The sequence below is a fragment of the Scyliorhinus torazame genome, chromosome 2 (assembly GCF_047496885.1).
Source record: "Scyliorhinus torazame isolate Kashiwa2021f chromosome 2, sScyTor2.1, whole genome shotgun sequence".
NCBI lineage: Eukaryota > Metazoa > Chordata > Chondrichthyes > Carcharhiniformes > Scyliorhinidae > Scyliorhinus > Scyliorhinus torazame.
In genome coordinates, this window is record NC_092708.1 from 274,315,325 (window position 1) to 274,327,476 (window position 12,152).

Below are 12,152 nucleotides of genomic sequence, written 5' to 3' on the forward strand. Positions count from 1 at the left end.
TTAGATCATTCTCTTAATGCAGGTAGGGAATATACAGTGGATGGTAGAACCCTCAAGAGTATTGGAAGTCAGAGAGATCTAGGTGTACAGGTCCACAGGTCACTGAAAGGGGCAACACAGGTGGAGAAGGTAGTCAAGAAGGCATATGGCATGCTTGCCTTCATTGGCCGGGGCATTGAGTATAAGAATTGGCAAGTCATGTTGCAGCTGTATAGAACCTTAGTTAGGCCACACTTGGAGTATAGTGTTCAATTCTGGTCGCCACACTACCAGAATGATGTGGAGGCTTTAGAGAGGGTGCAGAAGAGATTTACCAGAATGTTGCCTGGTATGGAGGGCATTAGCTATGAGGAGCGGTTGAATAAACTTGGTTTGTTCTCACTGGAACAACGGAGGTTGAGGGGCGACCTGATAGAGGTCTACAAAATTATGAGGGGCATAGACAGAGTGGATAGTCAGAGGCTTTTCCCCAGGGTAGAGGGGTCAATTACTAGGGGGTATAGGTTTAAGGTGAGAGGGGCAAGGTTTAGAGTAGATGTACGAGGCAAGTTTTTTACCCAGAGGGTAGTGGGTGCCTGGAACCCGCTACCGGAGGAGGTGGTGGAAGCAGGGACGATAGTGACATTTAAGGGGCATCTTGATAAATACATGAATAGGATGGGAATAGAGGGATACGGACCCAGGAAGTGTAGAAGATTGTAGTTTAGTCGGGCAGCATGGTCGGCACGGGCTTGGAGGGCCGAAGGGCCTGTTCCTGTGCTGTACATTTCTTTGTTCTTTGTTCTTTGTTAAGCAAAATTTTGTTCCTTACATCTTGAGAGCATTTATGTTTGTCAAGAAAGATAAACACAATTCTAATGCAACTTTAAGGCTGAATGATGGAAAAAATGGTCTGTTCACCATAATCAGAATCACAGAATAATACAGTGCAGACTGTCATCCAGCTTTAAAATCAGATTTGTAACCCAACTTTTATTGCCCTAGTCATTTCTGATTCGCTTAGCAGCGGATTTCCACCAACATAAAGCTAAAGAGAGTGAGCAAATGGAAACGGAACTTATGTTCATTAATCATTACCAATAAATCTTCCAGAATGGGAAGTGTGAAAGAAAAATACAATTATACCATTTGTGCATGTCATGTATGATCCTTTTAAATACTAATGGATTAATTTGACGGCTTTCAACTGACAAGGTTATCGGTTCAACAGTATGCCTTTACGATGGGTAATATTTGCAGAAGGTGAAATTATTTGGGGGAAGACAGAACTGTAATAACCCCTACAAGGCCCAGGGGGATACATTAATTGATCTCCCCATGGGACTTGTAGAATACAAACCTCCCTGCTAGTCTGCAGAGGCCCACTCAGCTGAAGTGCGGTACCTTACTCTTTAAAAACTGGCCCAGACTAGACCGGCACTTTCATTAGTCCCAACTGGGACCGAATGTGTTGCAAGCAGGCGTTGCTGCCATTTCATTAAATTTAAATAAAACTCCAATGAACTCACCATCTCGGGCCTCCTGGATCTTTATGAGAACCATGGTTGATTTTCTCCCCTAACCTCTCCTTCCCTAATACCAACATTGTTGAAGCCAGTTGCAGCACAGCAAATGCTGGCTGGGCTAAGATCAGCTCAGTTTACAAACACGAGATTGAATAAATGTAACCTTGTCGTCTGTACACCCTTGTATCCACCAGGAATGATAAAGTTCAACATTATACTACTCCACTTGCAGCTGGATTTACAAAGAAACTTTAAATCAACAGGCATAAAAATTGCAATAGATTACCATAGAAAATATGTTAAGTTTTAAATGTCTTATATTAATCAGTATTATATATATTAAACACTAGGAGAGCTGGAAAATGAAAGCTAACAAAAAAAGTATCTACATTTCCACAGCACCTGTAACACAGTGTTACAAGGCACAAGACACTTCACAGGAGCGTTAATACATGTTCTAGATTCCCCAAACCAGGAAAATTATTTCTCAGCATCTACACGGTCAACCTCCTCCAGAATTTTGCATGATTCAATTAAATCTCATAGTTCGGGATCCTCTTGGAAGGAGCGACCATAATATGGTGGAATTTAAAATACAGTTGGAGGATGACAAGGTAAAATCAAACACTAGTGTTTTGTGCTTAAACAAAGGCGATTACAATGGGATGAGAGACGAACTAGCTAAGGTAGACTGGGAGCAAAGACTTCATGGTGAAGCAGTTGAGGAACAGTGGAGAACCTTCTGAGCGATCTTTCACAGTGTTCAGAAAAGGTTCATACCGACAAAAAAGACGGTAGAAAGGGGAAAAATCGACCGTAGATATCTAAGGAGGTGAGGGAGAGTATCAAATTGAAGGAAAAAACATACAAAGTGGCAAAAATTAGTGGGAGACTAGAGGACTGGGAAGTCTTTAGGGGACAACAGAAAGCTACTAAAAAAGCTATAAAGAAGAGTAAGGTAGACTATGAAAGTAAACTGGCTCAGAACATAAAAGCAGATAGTAAAAGCTTCTACAAATATATAAGACAAAAAAGAGTGGCGAAGGTAAATATTGGTCCTTTGGAAGATGAGAAGGGAGATTTAATAATAGGAGACGGGGAAATGGCTGAGGAGCTGAACAGGTTTTTTGGGTCAGTCTTCACAGTGGAGGACACAAATAACATGCCAGTGACTGATGGAAATAAAGATATGATAGGTGAGGACCTTGAGATGATTGTAATCACTAAGGAGGCAGTATTGTGCAAGCTAATGGGGCTAAAGGTAGACAAGTCTCCTGGCCCTGATGGGATGCATCCCAGAGTGTTAAAAGAGATGGCTAGGGAAATTGTAAACGCACTAGTGATAATTTATCAAAATTCACTAGACTCTGAGGTGGTCCCAGAGGATTGGAAAGTAGCAAACGTGACACCACTGTTTAAAAAAGGAGGTCGGCAGAAAGCGGGTAATTATAGGCCGGTAAGCTTAACTTCGGTTGTAGGGAAAATGCTGGAATCTATCATGAAGGAGGAAATAGCGGGTCACCTGGAGGGAAATTGTCCCATTGGGCAGACGCAGCATAGGTTCACAAACGGTAGGTTGTGTCTGACTAATTTGGTAGAATTTTTTGAGGACATTACCAGTGCAGTACATAACGGGGAGCCAATGGATGTGATATATCTGGATTTCCAGAAAGCTTTTGACAAGGTGCCACACAAAAGGTTGCTGCATAATCTAAAGATGCATGGCATTGAGGGTAAAGTGGTAGCATGGGTAGAGGATTGGTTAACTAACAGGAAGCAGAGAGTGGGGATAAATGGGTCTTTCTCTGGTTGCCAACCTGTAACTAGTGGGGTCCCTCAAGGATCAGTGTTGGGCCCGCAGTTGTTCACAATTTACATAGACGATTTGGAGTTGGGGACCAAGTGCAATGTGTCCAAGTTTGCAGACGACACTAAGATGAGTGGTAAAGCAAAAAGTGCAGAGGATACCGGAAGTCTGCAGAAGGATTTGGATAGGTTAGGTGAATGGGCTAGGGTCTGGCAGATGGAATTCAATGTTGCCAAGTGTGAGTCTATCCATTTTGGGAGGAATAACAGCAGAATGGATTATTATTTAAACGGTAAGATGTTAAAACATGCTGCTGTGCAGAGGGACCTGGGTGTGCTGGTGCACGAGTCGCAAAAAGTTTGTGTGCAGGTGCAACAGGTGATTAAAAAGGCTAATTGAGTTTTGTCTTTCATTGCTAGAGGGATGGAGTTCAAGACTAGGGAGGTTATGCTGCAATTGTATAGGGTGTTGGTGAGGCCGCATCTGGAGTATTGTGTTCAGTTTTGGTCTCCTTACCTGAGAAAGGACATATTGGCACTGGAGGGAGTGCAGAGGAGATTCACTAGGTTGATCCCAGAGTTGAGGGGATTAGATTATGACGAGAGGTTGAGTAGACTGGGACTGTACTCATTGGAGTTGAGAAGGATGCGGGGGGATCTTATTGAAACATATAAAATTATGAAGGGAATAGATAGGATAGATGCGGGCAGGTTGTTTCCACTGGTCGGGGAAAGCAGAACTAGGGGGCATAGCCTCAAAATAAGGGGAAGTAGATTTAGGACGGAGTGTAGGAGGAACTTCTTCACCCAAAGGGTTGTGAATCTCTGGAATTCCTTGCCCAGTGAAGCAGTTGAGGCTCCTTCTTTAAACGTTTTTAAGAAAAAGATAGATGCCTTTCTAAAGAATAAAGGGATTCGGGGATATGGGGCCGGAGAGTGGAGCTGAGTCCACAAAGATCAGCCATGATCTCATTAAATGGCGGAGCAGGCTCGAGGGGCCAGATGGCCTACTCCTGTTCCTAGTTCTTATGTTCTTATAAATCACCTCTCATTCTTCTAAACTCCAGGGAATAAAGGCCTACTCCTCAAGGATATTGACGGAAAAACAAAAGGAGAGGGCACAATGTAGTAGATATGGAGCATAAACACTGACATATACCAGTTGGGCTGAATTGCTGGTTTCTGTGCTGTATGCAAACTCTATGTAATAATTTGACAATGAGCCTGAAAAGAAAATATTACTCTTTAAAACCTTCCTCATCTGTCGTATCTTAAAGAAGGGAATAGAAATTTAGGGTTTTAGAGACTAGGGTCTTTGCAGCTGAGAGCACAGCTGCAACTAAAATACAGAATGCAAAAGAAGCCAGAACTGGAGTAGCACAAAGATCTGAGCTGTAGAGTTGTGCTACATTTCTGACAAATCCAAAACCAACTCGGTACAAGTATGAACTGTTAAAGAATTGGGATAATTAAACACACCAGCAAATAGTGGACAAGTGTCATGTTATTAATTTATGGCCAACTCACTCCAAAACCAGACAGTCCAGTCAATCCTAGATTTCCCATTTTATTTTTTAATTTTTAAATAAATTTAGAGTACCCAATTCATTTTTTCCAATTAAGGGGCAATTTAGCGTGGCCAATCCACCTATCCTGCACATCTTTTTGGGTTGTGGGGGCGAAACCCACGCAAACACGGGAGAATGTGCAAACTCCACACGGACAGTGACCCAGAGCCGGGATCGAACCTGGGTCCTCAGCGCCGTGAGGCAGCAGGGCTAACCCACTGAGCCAATGTGCTGCCCTCGATTTCCCATTTTATTAAACAACACTTTAACTATTTTTTTTTTTTTTCTACTTCTAGGTGTTCCATGGAATGCAAGAGAAACTGGAGTGCAAAAGAGTACAAATGCAAAAACAACCCAAGAGGAACTTACCATCCAGAAACAAGTTTTAAACTGTTCACAGTATCTTCATTGCAGTGTTAATGTAAGCCTACTTGTGACACTAATAAAGTTTATAAATTGTAGAATTGTAAAATGGTTACAGTATTGAAGGACGCCATTTGGTCCATTGTACCCCTGTGGCTCTCTGCAAGAGCAACTCACCTTATGCCATTCCCCTACCTATCTCTTGTTGTCCTGCAATTATTTTTTCACATAATTATTCAATTCTCTTTTGAAGACCTTGATTGAATCTGCCTTACCACAAAATCAGGCAATGCATATCAAATCTTAACCACTCACTGAGTAAAAAGGTTTTCACATCGCCATTGCTTCTTTTGCTAATCAATTTAAATTGGCATCCTCCGATTCCCAAGCCTTCCATCAATAGAAACAATTTGCCCCCACCTACTCTGCCCAGATCCCTCATGATTTTGAACACCTCTATTAAATTTCCTCTTAACCTACTCCGAGGAGGACAACCCAAGCTTCTCCAATCTATCCACATTGCTGACATTCCTCATCTGTGGACCATTCTTGTGAATCTTCCTGTGCCTCGCTAAAGCCTTCACATTCTGTTTAATGGGTGGCATCCAGAACTGGACATAATACTCCAGTTGAGGTTCAACTAGTATTTTGTACAGTTTATATAACTTCCTTCCTTTTGTACTGTATGGTCCTCTTTTTAAAAAAAAACATGTTCCCATTTGTTTTGTTAACCACTTTCTCAACCTGCTATGTTGCCTTCAATGATTTGCTCACACAGGTCCTTCTGCCCCTTTAGAATTGTATTCTTGATTTTACATTGTCCTTCCTACAGTGCACTGGAGGGGGTGCAAAGGATATTCACCAGAATGTTGCCTGGAATGGAACACAAGTTATGAAGAGAGGTTGAATAGGCTTGGTTTGTTTTTGTTGGAGCAGAGAAGACTGAGGGGCGACCCTGATCGAGGTGTACAAGAATATGAGGGGCATGGACAGGGTGAATAGGGAGCAGTGTTCCCCTTAGTTGAAGAGTCAGTCACGAGGGAATACAAGCTCAAGGTGAGGGGCAGGAGGTTTAGGGGGCATGTGAGGAAAAACCATTTTACTCAGAGGATAATGAGTCTGGAGTGCACTGCCTGGGAGGGTGGTAGAGGTGAGTTGTCTCATATCCTTGACAAGTGCTCAACCAGGTACTTTTTAAAGTCATAATATACAAGGTCTGGTGTTTTTCATGTGTTGGTGCTGACTTGATGGGCCAAAGGGTCTCTTCTACACTGTGTGATTGCTCATTCTTTCCACAAAATGAATCACTATGTACTTCCCTGTATAACATTTCATCTGCCACTTGTCTGCCATTCCACCAGTCTATGTCCTCTTAAAGTTTATTATCCTCCACTCAGGTCACAATACTTCCAAGTTTTGTGTCATGCACAAATTTTGAAACGAATCTATATTAAGACAAGCAGTGGTCCTAACACTGACCTCTGACAACCCCCACTAAATACATTCCCCCAAGAATAACCATTTATCATCACTCTGCTGCCTTTTGGAAGTCCATATACACTACTTCAACTGCATTACCCTCTTCATTCCTCTCCCCTCATCAGAAAACCCAAGCAAATTAGTTAAATACAATTTTCCCTTACCAACTCTGCTGGCTTTCCTCAATTAATCCACATTTGTCTAAGTGACTGTCAATTTTGTCCAGGATTATCATTTCCAAATGTTTTCCTCCCATAATGGGTACATAACTACCTATCCATACCTCTCCTCGATATTTCAAACTCCACCTCTGGAAAGGCCAAAGAACCATTCTTTTAATCAGATGCCCCTAAACAATCGAAAGCAAATGGTTGGTTGACACAATAATTGAAGGACCTCAACGTTCGCTCGAGCTGAAGAGTGAAAACTTGCGCGCGCCTCGCTCTTCATTGTTCCTCAGGGAACGAAGGGAGAGCCCGCTGCGCATGTGCCGCCCCGGCGAGACGCACGCACATCCGCCCTGACCTCAACCAAACGCAGTGGGCGTGAGTGCACGCTGTGCAGTTGACGGGCACCAGCGTTAACCAATCATCAGGAGGTATGCTGCCGCTGCGGAGATTTTGCCGACCAATCGCAGCGCGGCAAAGTCGGAGGGGGCGGGCCCTAACGCCCCATCCCTCCCCCGCCGGAAAACTCGAGCTAGGTTGCGCAGTAGCAGGTGAGGCTGCCGGCGCTATAAAATGTGAAGGAACTTCCCGTCACTGAATTTCATTTATGTTAATTGGTGTTTGTGTTTTAAAAAAATTATTCACATATTGCTGGTGGTGCCTTTATTTTGGAAAAAGAAAGGAATTGTATTTTTCCCCCAAGATTACTGGCTGTTTGGTGATCGAGGTAAGGTGTTTACTCGGGCCCCACAAGAGGGGTGTTTTAAAAACAGTGTCAATTGAATTCGGTCTGGAGCTGAAGGGGGAACATCAACTCACATCATCCACCCCGCACCAATACTGACTTTCGGCAGTTACTCTTAATGGGATTCCATTCAAAGTTGGTGTGTGTTGTGTCTTTTGTACCCGTATGGTTAATATCGCTCTCTGACCCCCCAACCCGGTGCCCTGAGCCCCCCCCCCCCCCCGGGTGCCCTGACCCCCGCCCCCCACCCCGGGTGCCCTGACCCCCGCCCCCCACCCCGGGTGCCCTGACCCCCGCCCCCCCACCCCGGGTGCCCTGACCCCCGCCCCCCCACCCCGGGTGCCCTGACCCCCGCCCCCCCACCCCGGGTGCCCTGACCCCCGCCCCCCACCCCGGGTGCCCTGACCCCCGCCCCCCCCCCCCCCCCGGGTGCCCTGACCCCCGCCCCCCCCCCGGGTGCCCTGACCCCCGCCCCCCCCCCGGGTGCCCTGACCCCCGCCCCCCCCCCCCCGGGTGCCCTGACCCCTGCCCCCCCCCCCCGGGTGCCCTGACCCCCGCCCCCCCCCCCCGGGTGCCCTGACCCCCCCCCCAACCCCCCAGGGTGCCCTGTCCCCCCCCCAACCCCCAGGGTGCCCTGTCCCCCCCCCAACCCCCAGGGTGCCCCTGTCCCCCCCCCAACCCCCAGGGTGCCCTGTCCCCCCCCCCAACCCCCAGGGTGCCCTGTCCCCCCCCCCAACCCCCAGGGTGCCCTGTCCCCCCCCCAACCCCCAGGGTGCCCCTGTCCCCCCCCCCAACCCCCAGGGTGCCCTGTCCCCCCCCCAACCCCCAGGGTGCCCTGTCCCCCCCCAACCCCCAGGGTGCCCTGTCCCCCCCCCCAACCCCCAGGGTGCCCTGTCCCCAACCCCCAGGGTGCCCTGTCCCCCAACCCCCAGGGGTGCCCTGTCCCCAACCCCCAGGGTGCCCTGTCCCCCAACCCCCAGGGTGCCCTGTCCCCAACCCCCAGGGTGCCCTGTCCCCAACCCCCAGGGTGCCCTGTCCCCAACCCCCAGGGTGCCCTGTCCCCCAACCCCCAGGGTGCCCTGTCCCCAACCCCCAGGGTGCCCTGTCCCCAAACCCCCAGGGTGCCCTGTCCCCAACCCCCAGGGTGCCCTGTCCCCAACCCCCAGGGTGCCCTGTCCCCCAACCCCCAGGGTGCCCTGTCCCCCAACCCCCAGGGTGCCCTGTCCCCAACCCCCAGGGTGCCCTGTCCCCAACCCCCAGGGTGCCCTGTCCCCCAACCCCCAGGGTGCCCTGTCCCCCAACCCCCAGGGTGCCCTGTCCCCAACCCCCAGGGTGCCCTGTCCCCCAACCCCCAGGGTGCCCCTGTCCCCAAACCCCCAGGGGTGCCCTGTCCCCAAACCCCCAGGGTGCCCTGTCCCCAACCCCCCAGGGTGCCCTGTCCCCAACCCCCAGGGTGCCCTGTCCCCAACCCCCAGGGTGCCCTGTCCCCAACCCCCAGGGTGCCCTGTCCCCAACCCCCAGGGTGCCCTGTCCCCAACCCCCAGGGTGCCCTGTCCCCAACCCCCCAGGGTGCCCTGTCCCCAACCCCCAGGGTGCCCTGTCCCCCCCCCCAACCCCCAGGGTGCCCTGTCCCCAACCCCCCAGGGTGCCCTGTCCCCCCCCCCCCCAACCCCCAGGGTGCCCTGTCCCCCCCCCCAACCCCCAGGGTGCCCTGTCCCCCCCCCCAACCCCCAGGGTGCCCTGTCCCCCCCCCCCCCAACCCCCAGGGTGCCCTGTTCCCCCCCCCCAACCCCCAGGGTGCCCTGTCCCCCCCCCCCAACCCCCAGGGTGCCCTGTCCCCCCCCCCCAACCCCCAGGGTGCCCTGTCCCCCCCCCCCCAACCCCCAGGGTGCCCTGTCCCCCCCCCCCCAACCCCCAGGGTGCCCCTGTCCCCCCCCCCCAACCCCCAGGGTGCCCTGTCCCCCCCCCAACCCCCAGGGTGCCCTGTCCCCCCCCCCCAACCCCCAGGGTGCCCTGTCCCCCCCCCCCCCCCAACCCCCAGGGTGCCCTGTCCCCCCCCCCCCCCCAACCCCCAGGGTGCCCTGTCCCCCCCCCCCCCCAACCCCCAGGGTGCCCTGTCCCTCCCCAGGGGTGCCCCTGTCCCCCCCCCCAACCCCCCAGGGTGCCCTGTCCCCCCCCCAACCCCCAGGGTGCCCTGTCCCCCCCCCAACCCCCAGGGTGCCCTGTCCCCCCCCCAACCCCCAGGGTGCCCTGTCCCCCCCCAACCCCCAGGGTGCCCTGTCCCCCCCCCAACCCCCAGGGTGCCCTGTCCCCCCCCAACCCCCAGGGTGCCCTGTCCCCCCCCCAACCCCCAGGGTGCCCTGTCCCCCCCCCAACCCCCAGGGTGCCCTGTCCCCCCCCCAACCCCCAGGGTGCCCTGTCCCCCCCCCAACCCCCAGGGTGCCCTGTCCCCCCCCCCAACCCCCAGGGTGCCCTGTCCCCCCCCCAAACCCCCAGGGTGCCCTGTCCCCCCCCAACCCCCAGGGTGCCCTGTCCCCCCCCCCAACCCCCAGGGTGCCCTGTCCCCCCCCCAACCCCCAGGGTGCCCTGTCCCCCCCCCAACCCCCAGGGTGCCCTGTCCCCCCCCAACCCCCAGGGTGCCCTGTCCCCCCCCCAACCCCCAGGGTGCCCTGTCCCCCCCCAACCCCCAGGGTGCCCTGTCCCCCCCCAAACCCCCAGGGTGCCCTGTCCCCCCCCCCAACCCCCAGGGTGCCCTGTCCCCCCCCCAACCCCCAGGGTGCCCCTGTCCCCCCCCCAACCCCCAGGGTGCCCTGTCCCCCCCCCAACCCCCAGGGTGCCCTGTCCCCCCCCCAACCCCCCAGGGTGCCCTGTCCCCCCCCAACCCCCAGGGTGCCCTGCCCCCCCCCCAACCCCCCAGGGTGCCCTGTCCCCCCCCCAACCCCCAGGGTGGCCCTGTCCCCCCCCCAACCCCCAGGGTGCCCTGTCCCCCCCCCAACCCCCAGGGTGCCCTGTCCCCCCCCCAACCCCCAGGGTGCCCTGTCCCCCCCCCAACCCCCAGGGTGCCCTGTCCCCCCCCCAACCCCCAGGGTGGCCCTGTCCCCCCCCCAACCCCCAGGGTGCCCTGTCCCCCCCCCCAACCCCCAGGGTGCCCTGTCCCCCCCCCCCAACCCCCAGGGTGCCCTGTCCCCCCCCCAACCCCCAGGGTGCCCTGTCCCCCCCCCAACCCCCAGGGTGCCCTGTCCCCCCCCCCAACCCCCAGGGTGCCCTGTCCCCCCCCCCAACCCCCAGGGTGCCCTGTCCCCCCCCAACCCCCAGGGTGCCCTGTCCCCCCCCCAACCCCCAGGGTGCCCTGGTCCCCCCCCCAACCCCCAGGGTGCCCTGTCCCCCCCCAACCCCCAGGGTGCCCTGTCCCCCCCCCAACCCCCAGGGTGCCCTGTCCCCCCCCCAACCCCCAGGGTGCCCTGTCCCCCCCCCAACCCCCAGGGTGCCCTGTCCCCCCCCCAACCCCCAGGGTGCCCTGTCCCCCCCCCCAACCCCCCAGGGTGCCCTGTCCCCCCCCCAACCCCCAGGGTGCCCTGTCCCCCCCCAACCCCCAGGGTGCCCTGTCCCCCCCCCAACCCCCCAGGGTGCCCTGTCCCCCCCCCCAACCCCCAGGGTGCCCCTGTCCCCCCCCAACCCCCAGGGTGCCCTGTCCCCCCCCAACCCCCAGGGTGCCCTGTGGGGGCCCCCCCAGCCCCCAGGGGTGCCCTGTGGGGGCCCCCCAGCCCCCAGGGTGCCCTGTGGGGGGCCCCCCAGCCCCCAGGGTGCCCTGTGGGCCCCCCCCAACCCCCAGGGTGCCCTGCCCCCCCCCTACGCAATGACGGGCTGCCCTGAACCCCCCCCCCCCCTTGATCCCTAGGGGTGCCCTGACCCAATCCCCCTGGCGGCCTGTCCTGGGTGTCCAACCCAACAACATCCCTGGCCTGGGCTCCAAACATCCCCGGTTCCCTATCCCGGGCGCCGCTACCCAACTCCCCTCGGCCCCCTGTCCTGGGCTCCCCGAGCCAACCGTCCCCAGCCCCCCTTCCTGGGCGCCCCAACCGTACCCGACCCCACCGAACCACAGCACCCCGACCCCGCATCCCGGGTGCCCCGACTGAGCCCCCCCCAGGGCACCGTCCCGTCCCAGGCGCCTTGGCCACCCCCTGTCCCAGGATGCCTCGGCCCCCCCAGCCTGGCACCCTGACGCCCCCTGGCCAATGTTTTGTTTTGTCTCACTGTTAACCCCACCTGAAATGATTGAGTATGCTAGGTAATGGCTTTAACTGTTACTAGTGCCCTAGATCTTTTACTGAAATTGAGTGTTAGGGTGCATGTTTACAACTGCATCTGATCCTCTCTACCAATGTCCCATACCAACATATTTGCAGAAGTGGTCACTAGACAATCATTAGCAAAGTACCTGACAGATTTTACTGTACTGAGACTAATTGCAGAAACGTCTGTAGTCCCCCAGGCTGGGAGATAACAGTGTAAACTG

General features: G+C 54.8%; 1 protein-coding gene across 9 annotated transcripts in view; it reads left to right on the top strand.

Annotated features, from left to right (window-relative positions):
- The first annotated feature begins 7,421 nt into the window (after positions 1-7,421).
- Positions 7,422-12,152, top strand: part of numb (NUMB endocytic adaptor protein) — a 277,518-nt gene continuing 272,787 nt past the window's right edge. For 7 of the 9 annotated variants that reach the window (XM_072487767.1, XM_072487803.1, XM_072487792.1 and 4 more), the window contains exon 1: positions 7,446-7,615. The gene's annotated coding sequence lies outside the window, so the exon portion shown is untranslated. The other 2 variants (XM_072487782.1, XM_072487789.1) reach the window with 2 other exon arrangements.